Source organism: Molossus molossus, unplaced genomic scaffold (assembly GCF_014108415.1).
Source record: "Molossus molossus isolate mMolMol1 unplaced genomic scaffold, mMolMol1.p scaffold_m16_p_2, whole genome shotgun sequence".
NCBI lineage: Eukaryota > Metazoa > Chordata > Mammalia > Chiroptera > Molossidae > Molossus > Molossus molossus.
This window is the reverse complement of record NW_023425355.1, coordinates 48,554,728-48,571,876: the sequence shown is the minus strand read 5'-3', so window position 1 is coordinate 48,571,876 and position 17,149 is coordinate 48,554,728. Positions and strand designations below refer to the sequence as shown.

Here is a 17,149-nt window from a genome sequence, read left to right as displayed (position 1 = left end):
GAACTGAACCCAGGATGCTGTGGTCCATGGGGCCATGCTCTCACCACTAAGCCAGACTGGCCAAGGCTGTAAATACTTTTTTTGCAAATATTTTCTCTCAGTATGTGGCTTGTCTTCTCATTCTTCTGACATTGTCTTTCACAGAGCAGAAGTTTTAAATTTTAATGAAGTCCAGCTTATTATTTCTTTCATGGATCTGTTTTTGGTGTTGTATCTAAAAAGGCATCATTACACCCAAGGTCACCTAGCTTTTCTCCTATTATCTTCTAAGAGTTTTATAGTTTGGCATTTTACATTTAGATCTGTGATCCATTTTGAGTTACTTTTTGTGAAGGATGTAAAGTATGAGTCTAAATTTACTTTTTTGCATGTAGATGTCTAGTTGTTCCAGTACCATTTGTTGAAGATTATCTGTGCTCCCTTGTACTGCCTTTGCTCCCTGTCAAAGATCAGTTGATTATATTCATGTGAATCTATTTCTAGGTCTATTCCATTCATTGATATATTTGTCTCTTCTCTTACCAGTACCACTGTCTTGATTACTATAGCTTCACAGTAAGTCTGGAAGTTGGGTAGTCTCAGTTCTCCAACTTTGTTCTTCTGTAAATGCCCCCTCTTAACTAGTTATTCTATTCATTTTAATGTCTATTAGGGTAAGCGTTTGTTTCTTATTCCTCCTTTTTGGGTATTAGCTATTGTTACATTTTTATGCTTTCTGATAAACTTTAGAATCATTTTGTCAGGTTAAAATATCCTTTGGGGGTTTTGATTAGGATGACACCGAATTTACAGATATTTAGAAAAGAAGTCACATCTTTATAATTGTAACAAGGTTATGTTTCTCCATTGATTCAGGACTTGATTTTTATGTCCTTCAGTAGATGGTCCTCTCAACTCACTGCTCTTGCTTCAGGGTTAATACCTTAGAGGTCTTGGGTTTTGTTTTACTAAAGATATTAGGTGGCAGCAGCAATAGAATTAGAATTATTTGGCCTTGTTAGCAAGTTGGAAGGTTGCTAGTAGTGAGAAAGACTTCACCAGAAAGTGGAAGGAATTGCTACAGAGATCATGAAGCAGACCTTGAGGATCTTCATGTCCTTGAGTATAACCAACCTACAAAGTGCTGAGATAGAAATGAAGGTCAGCCAAACCACTACTGCTTATAGTATGCAAGCATGCCAGGGGCAGATAGTTGTAACTGAGGGTAAATTATCCATTAGTAGGAAAGAGAGCTCTCCCAATGGACTTATTGGTGGAATGATCAGTAAAAGGGTCCTTGAGGACAAGCCATCTTGTGGAATAACTATCCAGGAGTCCAGTGAAGCAGGTAGTCCTGATCAGAAAGCATGCAGCATGTCCCAACTTCTGCACTACTAACATTTAGGGACCACATACATTTTTGTTGTAGGGGTTTTCCGTGCATAGTAGGGTATGTAGCATCTATCTGGTCTTACCCATTAGATGTCAGTAGCTTCCCCACTTCCTAGTTTTGACAACCAAAAATATCTCCAGACATTGCCAAATGTCCCCCGGGAGAGCAAAATCACTCCTGATCAAGAACCACTGTTCTAAGATCTAAGAGACCGTGGGGCAAACAAAAAACCAATGTGAGCATGTGAAGTCAATTAGCAGGGTGCCAGTGGTGAAGGTTGGGGTCTAGACAATTCAAAGTTTTGGCTAGTTGGCACCCCGGAAAGGGGAAGTATGAGATTACCCACCCTGACTCTGCCACATCCTGGTAGAGGAGGCAGGATGGTGGGTTAGCCAATTTCCTAGGGTTGTTACAGCATCAGCACAGGAGGTTTAGAAACAGAGCAGGGGCAGAGACCCATTTGCTCATGGCCATTTGAATGAGGGAGACTGAGGGAAGAGAGGTACCCATCTCTGAGAAAAATGTCATATTTTGGGTGGAGAGAAGGAAATTATAGTTAATTTAACTTCAAGATGTTTACTTAGTGGAGGCTTGTCAGATTTTGACAAAATGTCAGTTTCTCCCCGTTGGAGCAGCTATAGAGGCTTGCTGAAATGCCCTTAGGTGAGGTGGGCTGGAGTTATGGGTCATGGTTGTGGAAATTGATTTATCCAGACAGTGGACAATGTGAACCTAATGTCAGGAGAATGTCTAGCACAGGAGTATGTAGCTGCTCCTGGAGAGGTAAAAGGATTGACTGGGGGAAGAGTTTTGGGAGGTAGGGGCCAGCATTTTACTAGAATACAAGGAGACAGTAGACCTCAACTCCAACCCCCATCACCTAAAGTGAGAATGAAATGTATGTACATTAGGTTATTTGGGCAAAATTTCCCCTAAAGAGTTTCTATAGTTACAGAGAAATGGACAGGAGATGGGGAAGGGGAACTCTGAAAACCTTTCTAATCTATTTTAAGAGAGCTGTAAAATAGTTTTCTGTGAGCACTGACTGCTGAAATCCAAGTGAGGTATAAATTACACTTAATTGAAGGAGGCTGTGTCTTAGATTCTATAAAGGGAATACTGAGGGAGCAAGTCCCACCTGTTCAACCTCAAATCAAAAATCACTGTGTAATTCTGATAGTGGAAGGAAGCCACAAGGTGCCAGTAAGCAGAAAGACCCTACAGTTGGGGGGAGGGGGCATAAAGAGACCCATTGTCAATGCTAAGATGTGTATGGAACCTATGAAGATAAACAACTGCTTCTGTTCAGGAAGACAGACACTGGGGCAGGGCTAATATTTAGCCAGGATGCACCAGTTTGGCACTGCTGATTGTTAACAGCTAACATCTGTGTGTGTTGGCCAGCACCCGCACCATACAGGAAATATTGTCCCTTCATGGGGGCAAAGATCTCCATCATATGGTGAGCTCTAGTGAGGCTAGAGGTGATCTGTGGAATATCATATAGTAAAATTGGCCTCACCTTAACCTGTCCATTTTCCCTCATCCACTTCCACCTGGAATGGAGGGATGGCTCCAGAGACATAGAAGATGTGTTACTTGGCAAAATTCCGCTATGCTTTGGGGTGACATGTATACAGATATTACCAGTTATGTATGTGCCAGGTAGTGTTTTCTATGCATTACGTACTTCGTTGAATTTTAAAAATAATGTTAATAGGTACAATTAATACCTTCATTTGCAGATGTGCAAATGAAGACAGAGAGGTTAAGTAATGTGCCCAAGGTCCCACAGCTGGGATTCTCACCCACCCAGTTGAGCTTCAGAGTATGTGTACTTAACACTAGATATACTATACAGAAGTAATGTCAAAACTCTCAAAATGAGAGTCATTATAGGGTAGCCAAAGCCCAATACGGAGATATGAGGTCCCCTAAATATCCCATCCCCACCAAAGAATCTCATCTGTAAACACAGATTTATTATGAAACTTCCCTGGGGGCCATCACAGTGGTGGTGATTCAAAGAGAATGACAAAAATCACAAGATGGTTAAACCAATGAGGATAGTGCTAGAATTTTCCCTCCTGAAGATTCTTTCCAGGATTAAAACTTTGAGTTTTATTTCCATAACAAAGGAAGTGGTGGTGGTGGGTTATCTTATTTTCAAAAACAAACCTTCTTTGTATATATATCAAAAATTATTTCTATGAAAATAATTTGTCTTACATGTGACCTGAAATTTATTCAGCTGACCCTGTAACTACTTGGGGTTGTGGTAGAACAAAGTTTCCTTCTGGAAGTCTCTCATTTTCATTGTTACTTATTCTGTTAGGGGTAACTTTGTCAACTCAGCCCCTTTTCCACTTATCCCTTTACTTTGTGTGTTTGTGTACTTAGCTTTAGTTTGGGAATACAAAGGAGGGCATAGTACCTTTATCATGCTGGTCCAGGGGCTCTGGAGGCCTCTCAAATCCTGACTATGCCATGGAATATTTCTGATATAATTTACTCCATGAGTACTATTGGACCTGGTCAGCTTTCCATTAAACATAATTCCACATCTATATTGGCTCTGCTTTTGCTTCTCAATATTAAATGTTCAAATATATTGGGGCTGAGAAGTATTATTTATATCCTTTAAAGAGACATAAGATGTTTCTCTTCAAGGATACAGCATTCAGAAGATTCAGTTCAGTTAGTGACAGAAAAAGACTACCCTTGTATTATCTATTAGATTATAACAGTTTATTTGCCTATCTGTCCACTGAATACTGCTTTGATCATTCATATACCTGGCTCACAGTGGGTAATCAGTAAACGTGTGATAAATGGTCTACAACTGCCAGACTGCAGCCATGACCTGCTCACATAATAACTTCCATTAGTTTTCTATCAAAGGAACAAGTGGGCAGCATGCAGGATGAGGAGTCCAGAGCCTTTAAGATTCTCAACTGTAGATCTACTGAAGGGGTTATTACAAAATTCTACAGTAAACAAAAAACTAGACTGAATTCTGGTCAAGATGGCAGCACAGGTAAACATGGTACTCGCCTCCTCCCACAACCACATCAAAATTACAACTAAACTACAGAACAAACATCCTTCAGAAAATCCTAAAATCAAGCTGAATGGAAGTCCTACAACTACGAAATTACAGAAGAGGCCACATCAAGAGGTGTAGGAGGGGCAGAGGCGAGAATAGGCTGGTCCCACACCCACGTTTGGCAGATAAAATCAGAGGAAACCTCGGCTGTGAAGGTCCTCCCTGAGGAGTGAGGGGTCCCCGTCCCACACCAGGTGCCCAGCTCAGGGTTCCAGAACCAGGAAGAAAAGTCCCTATAATTTCTGGCTGTAAAGACCAGCAGGAACTGAAGCTGAGGGAGACTCAGGCTGCAAAAGTCCCAGGCAGTTCCTCTTAAAGGACTTACTCGAACTTGCTCCCTCTGAGCTCCAGCATGGAGAAGAGGTAGCCTGAAAGGCAGAAGAGACATAAGGGGTAAGAACTGAGTTGTTTGGCATCGGGGCAAGGGCTGGAGAGGCAGCTTTCTCCCAGACAGATGTGCTGGCAGAGGCTGATGTTCCTTTGATGAGCCCTTCCTCCAGGAGGCCTGCAGACCGGCACCATATCTGGGACTCCAGCTACCTGGCTCACACTGTTTGCCCCACCCTGGTGATTCCCTGAGGCCCTGTCCCACCTAATTTTTGGGCCCACCCAAGCTGTTTCTAGTGGCTTTACCAAAGCATTGACCTGTTATGGCTCCTGCTTCAGATTTTCCTAAATTCCCTCAAACAAGCAGCATCTGGCCACAGCGAGCCCCATACCTCTTGCTAAGTGGCCCCAGGCCTGGTACTGAAGCAGCCAGCCTTGGGTCACAGCTTGGTTTTGCCTGGACACCTCCAAGCCCAGCACAAGAAGCAGCCATCAGCAAATCACTTTATAGTTTATGCCTGGTGGCCCCAGGTAGAACACAGGCAGTGGCTGACCTTGCCCCAGTAATCCCATTGGGCAGCTTCAGACCACATAGAAACACCACCACCCAGCCACTTCCACAAGTGACACACTCAAGGAGTGGATTCAGTGGGTATCAGAGCCCTGATGAATTAAGTCTTGCTCTGTGTGGTGGGCCCTGCACAGCTGACCCTCCAAGGTAGTCAGAGGTCAGTGGTCAGTGGGCACAGCCAGTCTTCCAGCTTAACAGCCTGAGTAAATGCCTCCCATTGATATGCCAACAGCAATTAAGACTCAATTACAACAGAAGGGTGGACAGTCCACATGAAAGGTGCACCTCGAGGGCCCAGCTGGGGTGACCAGGGAGGCTGTGCCACTGGACCCTACAGGACACCTACTACAATAGGCCACCCTACAAAGACTAGGAGACATAGCAACTCTACCTAATTAATACATAGAAACAAACACAGGGAGGCGGCCAAAATGATGAGACAAAGAAACATTTCCCAAATGAGAGAACAGAACAAAACTCCAGGAAAAGAACTAAATGAAATGGAGATAAGCAATCTAACAGATGCAGAGTTCAAAACACTGCTTATAAGGACACTCAATGAACTTAGTGAGGACCTGAAGAGCATAATAAAGGACCAGTCAGAAATGAAGGATGCACTAACTGAAATAAAGAATAATTTACACAGATTCAATAGTAGAGTACGTAAATCCAAAAAGCAAACCATTGATTTGGAATATAAGGAAGCAAAGAACACCCAATCAGAACAGCAAAAAGAAAAAAAAATCCAAAAAAATGAGGATAGTGTAAAGAGCCTGTAGGACAACTTCAAGCACAGCAACATTCGCATCATGGGGTTGACAGACAGAGGAGAGAGCAAGAAATTGAAAATCTATTTGAAAAAATAATGACAGAAAACTTCCCTATCTTGGTGAAGAAAACAGATACACAAGTCCAGGAAGCAGAGAGTCCCAAACAAGATGAACCCAAAGAGGTCCACACCAAGACACATCATCATCAAAATGCAAAAGGTTCAAGACAAAGAGAGAATCTTAAAAGCAGCAAGAGAAAAGTAGTTAGTTACCTACAAAAGAGCTTCCATAAGACTGTCAGCAGAATTCTCAAAAGAAACTTTACAGGCCAGAAGGGAGTGGCAATAAATATTTAAAGTGATGAAAAACAAGTACCTACAACCAAGATTACACTATCCTGCAAAGCTATCATTTAGAATTGATGGCCATATAAAGAGTTTCCCAGACAAGAAAAAGCTAAAGCAGTTCATTACCACCAAACCAGTATTATATGAAATGTTGATGGGTCTTCTTGAAAAAGAAGACAAAAATATATGAACAATAAAATGGCAATAAATACATATCTATCAACAATCGGATCTACAAATAAAATGAGTAAGCAGAACAGAAACAGACTCATAGAGAACTTTTTGTTGGTTGCCAGATGAGAGGGGGGATGGGTAAAAAAGGTGAAGGGATTAAGAAGTACAAATTGGTTGTTAGACTGACAAATCTCAAAGGGAAGAGGGGTGGTGGGGCAGAAGAGAAACCAGAGAACTTATATACATAAATGCATAATCAATAGACACAGACAATAGTGTGGGGAAGGCAGGAGGGGAGTGGTAGTGGAGAGGAGGGGTCCAATGGGGGGAAAAAGGAGGGACATCTGTAATACATTCAACAATAAAAATTTTAAAAAAGAAAAAAGTTACAGTTTAGAAACTGAGGTTGCCTAAAAAAGTTTGCTATCAGGAAAGTGAAGCAAATTGAGCATAATTTTTCTGGACAAAAAGAAAAGGGAGTCTGAGAAAAACAAAATAGAGAATATTACCTGATTTTATATGCACTCTATTATTATTTTTGCTTTGGAAGTCCCATGCTGTAGTGGTCAGTTCATATTAGTGAAATGAAGTTAATCTTTAACTTCCTGTCAAAAACTCTGCCTAAGGTACTTCCTCAACACACACACACGCTAGTTCCTCCCCATCCTTCAAGGCTCTGTTCATGACCATGCCCTCTATGAAGATTATTTCATTCTACATCTATTAGTTGTTGTTTTTTTCATTTGTTTCTTCCCACTCTCCACACTCCCTACCCTTTGAGGTTTGTCAGTCTAACTACCAGTTTGTACTTCTTAATCTCTTCATCTTTTCACCCATTCCCCCCTTCTACATCTATCAGTGGTCTGCCTACACAGACACTTGTCATTAGCACTGATTTACTATTAGATTTCTTTGTTATCTTTTATATGACTATATCTTATCTCCCCTAACCACAATCTCTGTGAGTGCTGCAATACCTTGCATATTGCCTTATACAAAGTGAGGGCTCCGGAAGTATCTGCTTGTCCATACTGGCTTTATTTCCTTGAGACCACCCAAGCACTTATTCTGTGCCAGGCACTTTTAGGTTCTAAAATGTAGAAGAATTTAACCTTTTTTGGTCTCCCCAGAAAGTGGCAGCAGACCATATGATATAGTATAAAATAGTTGAAAACATTGTGAGCTGTGAGTCAGGCTGTATACCTTGGTATCATATCTTAATTTCATGTGTATGTTATATACATTTCTTAACCATTTGTCATCTATTTAACCTATATACCACATAGGAGTCCTATTATTACTGGGAGAACTGAATCAGAAAACAGATGCAAATAATACTGGAGGGGAACTGTCTAAATCTGATAAAAGGCATCTATGAAAACCTCACAGCTAACACCTTACTTAAAGGTAAAAGACTGAAAGCTTTCTCCCAAAGATCAGTAACAAGAAAAGGATATCTATTCTTACCACTGCTATTCAACATTTTACTATCAAGGTTCTACGTAAGAAAATGAAATAAAAAGAATCAAGATTGGAAATGAAGAGGTAATAGTCTCTGTATTTTTAGATAACATGATCTTATACAGAAAACTCTAAAGAATTCACACACAAAAAAAACCTTAAAGCTAATAAATTAATTCATCAAGGTTTCAGTATACAAGGTCAATATATTAAAATCAGCGGTATTTCCATAAACTAGCAATGAACAATTTAAAAATGAAATTAAAAAAAAAAACCTACATTTGCAATAGAATTAAAAAGAATAAAATATTAAAGAATAAATTTAACAAAGTACAAGACTTGTACACGGAAAACTGATTAAAATTTAAAAATCCTGTGTTCATGGATTGGAACACTAAATTTGTTAAAATGATAATATTCCTCAAATTGAATTATTCACAATAAATCCTACCAAAATCTAAGTTACCTCTTTGTGCCAAAAACAGATAAACTGAGTCTAAAATCCATGCAAGGGGCCCAGAATATCCAAAACAATCTTGAAAAAGAAAAACAAACTTGGAGAACTCACACCTCCCAATTAAAAAGCTTGTTACAAAGCTACAGTAATCAAAACTATGTGGTACTGGCATAAGGAAAGACACATAGATCAATGGGAATAGACTGAGCCCAGAACAAACCTATATACTCATGGTCAATTAATATATATATTTTTTACACACCCAAAACATTATTTTATTTTTTAATTAATTTATTTTTGTTACAGATGTTTCTCCTTTCCCCCCCACTAATGCCCCCCCCCATCCCCAGCTTTGTTGTCTATGTCCATTGTTCATGCATACATGCATATAAGTTCTGTGGTTTATCTCTCCCCCACCTCCCCCTCTTCTGGGGATTGTCAGTCTGCACCCCACTTCCATGTCTCTGGGACTACCCCACTGCTCAGACTGTTATGTTCATTATATTCCACAAATAAGTGAGATCATATGATACTTGTCTTTCTCTGTTTGCCTTGTTTCACTTAGGATGATACTTTCCAGGTCCCTCCATGTAGTCTCAAAGGCTAAGAGATCTTTATTTCCTATAGCTGCGTAGTACTCCATTGTGTATATGTACCACAGCTTTGTTATCCATTTGTCTACTGATGGACACTTGGGCTGTTTCCAGATCTTAGCTATTGTAAATAGTGCTGCTATGAACATGGGGGTACATATATTCTTTCTGATTGGTGTTTCAGGCTTCTTAGGGTATATTCTTAGAAGTGGGATCACTGTGTCAAATGGAAGTTCAATTTTTAATTTTTTGAGGTAACACCATATTGTTTTCCATAGTGGCTGCACCAGTCTGCATTTCTACCAGCAGTGTACTAGAGTTCCCTTTTCTCTACACCCTCACCAACACTTGTTGTTTGATGATTTGTTGATGGCGGCCATTCTGACAGGTGTAAGGTGATACCTCATTGTTGTAGCTCTCTGATGATTAGTGATGTCGAGCATTTCTTAATGTCTCTTAGCCATTTGTATGTCCTGTTTGGAGAGGTGTCTATTTAGTTCCTCTGCCCATTTTTTAAATTGGGTTGTCTTCCTTTTGTTGAGTTGTATGAGCACTCTATATATATTGGAAATTAACCCCTTATCTGATATATCATTGGCAATTATACTCTCCCATACAGTGGGTTGCCTTTCCATTTTGATGATTGTATCTTTTGCTGTGCAGAAGCTTTTGAGTTTGATGTAGTCCCGTGTGTTCATTTTCTCCTTTGTTTCTGTTGCCTTAGGTGATGGATCAGTGAAAATTCTGCTGTGTATGATGTCTGAAATTTTGTTGCCTACAGTTTCTTCTAGGATTTTTATGGATTCATGAGTCACATTTAAGTCTTTTATCCATTTTGAGTTTATTCTCGTATATGGTGTAAGTCGATGGTCTAGTTTCATTTTTTTGCATGTAGCTGTCCAATTCTCCTAACACCATTTATTAAAGAGGCTGTCTTAACTCCACTGTATACTCTTGCTCCCTTTGTCAAATATTAATTGAGCATATTGCCTTGAGTCCATTTCTGGGTTCTCTGTTCTGTTCCACTGATCTATATGCCTGTTCTTGTGCCAGTACCAGGCTGTTTTGATGACAGTGGCTTTGTAGTATAACCTGAAATCTGGTAATGTGATCCCTCATACTTTGTTCTTCTTTTTCAAGATTGCTGTGGCTATTCAAGGTCCTTTTTGGTTCCATATGAACTTTTGAAATATTTGTTCTAGTTCTGTGAAGTATGTCGTTGGTATTTTGATGGGGATTGTGTTGAATCTATAGATTGCTTTGGGTATTATGGACATTTTAATGATGTTAACTCTTCCAATCCATGAACAAGGTTTGTGCTTCCACTTTTTTATATCTTCCATTTCTTTTTTAAATGACCTGCAGTTTTCTGTGAATAGGTCCTTTATATCTTTGGTTAAGTTTATTCCTAGGTATCTTGATTTTTTTTTGCCACGATGGTAAATGGGATTGTATTTTTTAGTTTCTCTGTCTGTGAATTTCAATTAATGTTTGATAAGGGTGCCAAGACTAGTCAATGGAAGAACATAGTCTTTTCAACAAATGGTGCAAAGGCAACTGGATATTTACATGCAAAAGGATGAATTTTGAACCCCTACCTCACAGTATATACAAAAATTAGCATGAAATGGATCAAAGGCTAAAAGTAAGAGTTAAAACTATAGAACTCAAAACAAAACAAAACAAAACAAACAAAAAAAACCACAGGTGGAAATCTTTATGACTTGGAATTAGGCAAAGTATTTTTAAATACAACATCAAAGCACAATCAACAAAAGTAACCAAATAAATTGAACTTCATAAAAATTGAAAACTTATGTTTCACCTTCGTTGGTGTGGCTGTTTGTTGTGCATCATCCCATGCACTGAAAGTTTGCTGGTTCGATTCCCAGTCAAGGAATATGCCCAGGTTGTGGGCTCCATCCCCAGTAAGGGGCATGCAGGAGGCAGCCAATCAATGTTTCTCTCTCCCATTGATGCTTCTCTCTCTCTAAAAATCAATTTAAAAAATGTTTTAAAATATTTATGTTTCAAAGGGCACTACTACAAAAATGAAAAGGCAACCCACAATAGGAGAAAGACATCGAAATCCTATATCTGATACGGCATTTGCATCTAGAATATATAAAAAATTCTTACAACTCAACAATAAAAAGACAACCCAATTTTTAAAAAATGAGTCAAGAATATGAATAGATATATCTCCAAAGAAGATATAAAATGGCCAATAAGCACAAGAAAGAATGCTAAATATCATTAGCCATCAGGGAAATGCATACAAAAACCATAAGGAGCTCTGTTCATGCCAAGCCACGGTTTGTGATCCCAAGAAACATCTGAAGCATGTAGCAGCTCCAAGCATTGGATGCTGGATGAACTGACTGGTGTTTTTGCTGCTTGACCATCTACCAGTCCCCCCAAGCTGAGAGAAGGTCTCCCTTTCATCATTTTCCTAAGGAACATACTTAAGTATGCCCTAACAGAAGATGAAGTGAAGAAGATCTGCATGGAGCAATTTATTAAGACTGACGGTAAGGTCCAAACAGATATAACCTATCCTGCTGGTTTTATGGATACCAGTAATGACAACACTGGAGAAAATTTCCATCCTATCTATGATACCAAGGGTCACTTTGCTGTTCATTGTATTATACCTAGGGAGGCCAAGTACAAGTTGTGCAAAATGAGGAAGATCTTTGTGGGCACATACACAAAAAATCCCTCATCTAGAAAATCCATGATGTGCTCACACTATCTGCTACCCTAATACCCTCATCAAGGTGAACAACATCATTGAGATTGATGTGGAGACTGGCAAAATGACTGATTTCATTAAGCTTTACACTGGTAACCTGTATATATCTTGCCTCCTCAACTGGATTGTAAGTTCCTTGTGCGCAGGGGCCAGTGGAACCTCAGTTCGGGAACTTGTTTTTTTACCCGAGGACATTTTTGCATTTATCTTCAGGTAGAGCGGGAGGAAGAGAGGAAGGAAAAGAGAGAGAGAAACATTGATGTGAGAAAGACACATCGAGTGGCTGCCACCCACACGACCCCAACCGGGGCCGAGGACAAACTGCAACCGAGGTACCTGCCCTTAGCAGAAATCAAACCTGGGACTCTCTGGCTTGCGGGCCAATGCTCCAACCACTGAGTCAAACCAGCCAGGGCTCAGTTCTGGAACTTAATTTGTGCCAGAAGGCTGTTTGAGCAGCGATGTGTTCGAAAACTGAACAATTTTTTCCCATTTTAAAATATTCATAGCACAATTTCCTGAGATGTTAACAACGTAAGGTTTAGTGGTAAACTGAATCATACTTATGCATTCTCTCCTTTGTTTGTCATTCATATATCAGCATGAAAGGGTTGTTGGACCGAGAACCAAATTGTTTGATGGGAGACATTTGAGACCCAAGTTTGTACTTAAAATAATTACCCACAGTGCACAACACTGTGCTCGGTGATATGATAATGACTAATGATCAACAAAAGAGTGCTAAACTTTCCCCAAGATGCCTCATTCTCACATGGAACACTCACTCTAGGTGACTGTTCCTTACACATTCATGACAAATACAATCACTTTAAAGGGGAAACTAACTCTACAGGTCACTCCAAGATTTTAAGGAATTACAAACTGCCTCTGAAACTTCTGGATCCCCTATTAAAATACAAAATTAGCCTTCAATAAATAATTTCATGCTCCCTGAAAGCTTAAAAATGACATGTAAAGAAACATGGCCAAGGAGTCATTGGTCAAGATAATAGAGTATGTAAATGTGGTGCTTATATTCTCCCCCACAACCACATCAAAAGCACAACTAAACTACAGAACCACCATTATTCAGAACTGCCTGAAATCTAGCTGAACAGAGTCCTACAACTAAGGATATAAAGTAGCAGTCACATCAAGATAGGAGGGGCAGAGCCTCAAAATGGGCTGGTCCCACACCCATAGGCAGATAAAAATCAGGAGGAATATCTTGGCTGCAGAGATCTCCCTTGAGGAGTGAGGGGTCCCAGCCCCACACCAAGAAGTCCCTATACATTCTGGATGTAAAAACTGGGCAGGGGGGTTGCTGAGGGAGTCCCAGACAATTCCTCTTAAGGGGCCCATGCACAAACTTACTTGGACTCAATCCTGCTGAGCTCCAGTGCTGAGGCAGCAGCTCCAAAAACACCAGGGACATATGCAGAGGAACTGAATTGTCTGGCATGAGGGCAAGAGCTGAGGGGCAGCTTTTCCCAAGAGAGAAGTGCTGGCAGAGGCCATTGTTCCTTTCCTGAGCTCCCCCTACCAGCTGGCAGGCAGGCGGTATATCTGAGTATCTATCAATCTGGCTCACCCTGTTCACCCTGCCCTGGTGATTCCCTGAGACCCCAATCCATCCAACTTGGAGGCTCATCCAAGTTGTTTCCAGTGGCTTTTCTAAATGAATGGCCTGTCCTGAATCATGCTTCAGACTTTAAAATCTCTCAAACAGCATCTGGCCTCGACATGCCCTGTACCTCTTACTAAATGACTCTAGGACCAGCATTAGGGACAGTGGGACTTGGTCCGCGGCTTGGCCTTGCTGGGGCACCTTCAAACCCAGCACAAGTAGCAGCTATCTACAGATCACTTTGTAGCTCATGCTGAATGGACCCAGGGAAGAACACAGGTGGTGGCTGACCTTGGCCTACATCTCCAGGGAGGCCCAAGAGCCAATGCACCCAGTGGACGGCTTCAGACCATGTCGAAGCACCACCCAACCACTCAAGGGGCAGACTAAATCTTGCTCCTTGGAGTGGGCCCCTGCATAACAGTTCTTCCGCGGTGGCCACAGCTAGTCCTTGCAGCTGATCAGATGTGCCAACAACAATCAAGGCTCATCTATAACAGGAGGGTATACAGAATCCATAAGATAGGTGTACCTGGAGTACCCAGCTCAGGTGAATGGGAGGCTGTGCCACTGAACCCTACAGGACACCTACTACATAAAGCCACCCTACCAAGCCCAGGAGATATAGCAGCACTACAAAATACATAGAAGGAAACACAGGAAAGCAGCTAAAACATGGACACACAAAAAAATGTGTCCCAAATGAAAGAACAGAACAAAACTCAAAAAAGGATTAAACAAAATGGAGACAAATAATCTACCGGATGCAGTGTTCAAAACACTGGTTATATTCTGACTGGTTGGCTAAGATAGTTGGATCACTGTCCGGTACACCAAAAGGTTGTGGGATCAATTCCTGGTCAGGGTGTGTATGGGAGGCAAATAATTGATGTTTTCTCTCACATTTATGTTTCTCTCTCTCTCTCTCTCTCTCTCTCTCTCTCTCTCTCAAAATCTGTAAAAACATATCCTCAGGTGAGGATTAAAAAACAACACTGGTTATAAAGATGCTCAATGAACTTAGGGGAAGAGAAGATAAACTTAGTGAGAACTTCAATAAAGAGATAGGAAACATAAAATGGAACTAGAAAACATAGAAAGGAACCAATCAAAAATGAATTAACTGAAACTAAGAATACATTACAGGAAATCAATAGTGGAATAGATGAAGCAGAACATCCAATCAGAGATTTGGAAGATAAGGAAACAGAAAACAATCAGAACAGGAAAAAGAAAAGACAAAAAAATATGATAGTATAAGGAGCCTCTGAAACAACTTTAAGCACACCAACATTTGCATTTTGAGGGTGCTAGAAAAACTGAAAACCTTTTGTAAAAAAATGACAGAAAACTTCCCTTACCTGGTTAAGGAAATAGTCATACAAGTCCAGGAAGTACAGAGTCCCAAACAAGATGAACCCAAAGAGGCCCACAACAAGACACATAATAATTAAAGTGCAAAAGGTTAAAGACAAAGAGAAAATTTTTTTTTTTTTTGTTAATTCTCACCCAAGGATATTTTTTCCATTGAGTTTTTTTTTGGGGGGGAGGGCAGAAATGCGAGAGAGATACATTGATTGGCTGCCTCCTGCACTGGGATCGAACCTGCAACCCAGGTACATGCCCTTGATTGGGAATTGAACTGTGGGCCGGAGCTCTATCCAATGAGCCACACCAGACAAGGCCAAAGAGGGAATCTAAAAAGCATCAAGAGAAAAGCAGTTAGTTATCTTCAAGGAAATGCCCATAGAACTGTCAGCTAATTTCTTAACAGAAACTTTGCAGGCCAAAAGGGATTGGCCAAAATATTCAAGGTGATGAAAAGCAAGGACCTACAAGTAAGATTACTCTACCCAGCAAAGCTATCATTTAGAATAGAAGGACAGATAAAGAGTTTCCAAGACAAGGAAAAGGTAAAGGTGTTTATCACCACCAAACCAATACTATATGAAATGTTGAAGGGTCACCCTGGCCGGTTTGGCTCAGTGGTTTGACCATCGGCCTGTGGTCCAGAGAGACCCGGGTTTGGTTTCCACTAAGGGCACGTACCTCAGTTGCAGTCTGTCCCCGGCCCTGGTTGGGTCGTGTGGGTGGCAACCACTCAATGTGTCCCTTTCACATCGATGTTTCTCCCCCCCCCAACTCTATCTGAACAAAAAATGGAAAAATGTCCTCAGGTGAGGGTGAGGATAAAAAAATTAAAAAGAAAAAGAAGAAATGTTGAAGGGTCTTATTGAAGAAGAAAAAAATGATAAAAATTATAACAAAATAGATCCAGAGACATGGAAACAGGGAACTGACTGAGGAACCTCGGTGAGGGGAAGGGAGTGTGGGAAGAGATAAACCAAAGAACTCATATATGCATAACACAGACAATAGTGTGGGGAAGACAGGGGTGCCACAGGGACAGGGAGGAGGGGGTCAATGGTGGATAAAAGGGGGGGACATCTGTGATATTTTCAACAATAAAGATAAAATATGAATAATAAAATGGCAATAAGTACATATCTATCAACAATTGAATCTAAAAAATAAACAAACATTCAGAACAGAAACAGACTCAGAAATACAGAGAACATTTTGAAGCCTGCCAGATGGGAGGGGGGTAGGGGGATGGATAAAAAAGGTGAAGGGATTAAGAAGTGAAACTTTGTCGTTATAGAACAGTCACAGGGATGTAAAGTACAGCATAGAGAACATAGTCAATAATATTGTAATAACTGTGTATAGTGTCAGAGGGGTACGAGATTTATTGGGATGATCACTTAGTTATATAATGTTTAATCACTGAGGTGTGCACCTGAAACTAATATAATATTGTATGTCAACTGTAGTTGAAAATAAAAAGTCATAAAAGAAAAGAAAAATGGCCAGTCAGATGCATAATCTCAAAGATTTACTTGATCACAAAGTATTCAAAAAGTCAAGGCTCCATACAATCAATTTATATTTCAGTGTCTTTTTTTTTAATCTGTAAAATAGGCTAACCTACATAAGAAAAATAAATCTAAAACTTAAAATTTACATGAAAGGCAGCCAAAATTATATGGATAATTCAAGCTAAAAATGTTGTTCACATCTTGGTTTCTCCTGAATTATTTAGGTAGTCTGAGATTTCTTCATTGCTAGAAATGTAATACTAAGCTCGCAGTTGCAGAGTCTTCAGTGGTTATGTATACTGACCCAAGAAATGCTGCAGCCACCAAGTTCTATCAAAAGGCTTCTTAACCTTGTAAACTGAAGAAAATAATCATTACAAATTCCTACATCAGACTCTGCTGCTAAAGCGTTGGAGTTGTATAGTATGCTCTGACTGCAAATTCTCAGAAATATTTTGTTTATCTTTATGGATAGCCTCAGATGATAAAGTTCTGGCAACAAATGCCACTTGCTGGGGAAACCCATGCCACATGTAAATCCCTCATGTTTGTGTTGGAGGAGACCAACTTGATTACCTGGCATCATCAGATCAAAACCTGAAGGAATAATAACTTTAGTATTTCTATGTATGTGCTTTCTTTGTGAAATTTTCCTTTTTAAATAACGCTTTTGTTTCTTTTAGCCCAGCCTTTACAACCAGTAGGCAAGA

The 17,149-nt window shown here is 40.2% G+C and overlaps 1 pseudogene; it reads left to right on the top strand.

Moving 5' to 3' along the window:
- The first annotated feature begins 11,508 nt into the window (after positions 1-11,508).
- LOC118635294 lies at positions 11,509-17,143 on the top strand (annotated as a pseudogene).
- The last annotated feature ends 6 nt before the right edge of the window (positions 17,144-17,149 follow it).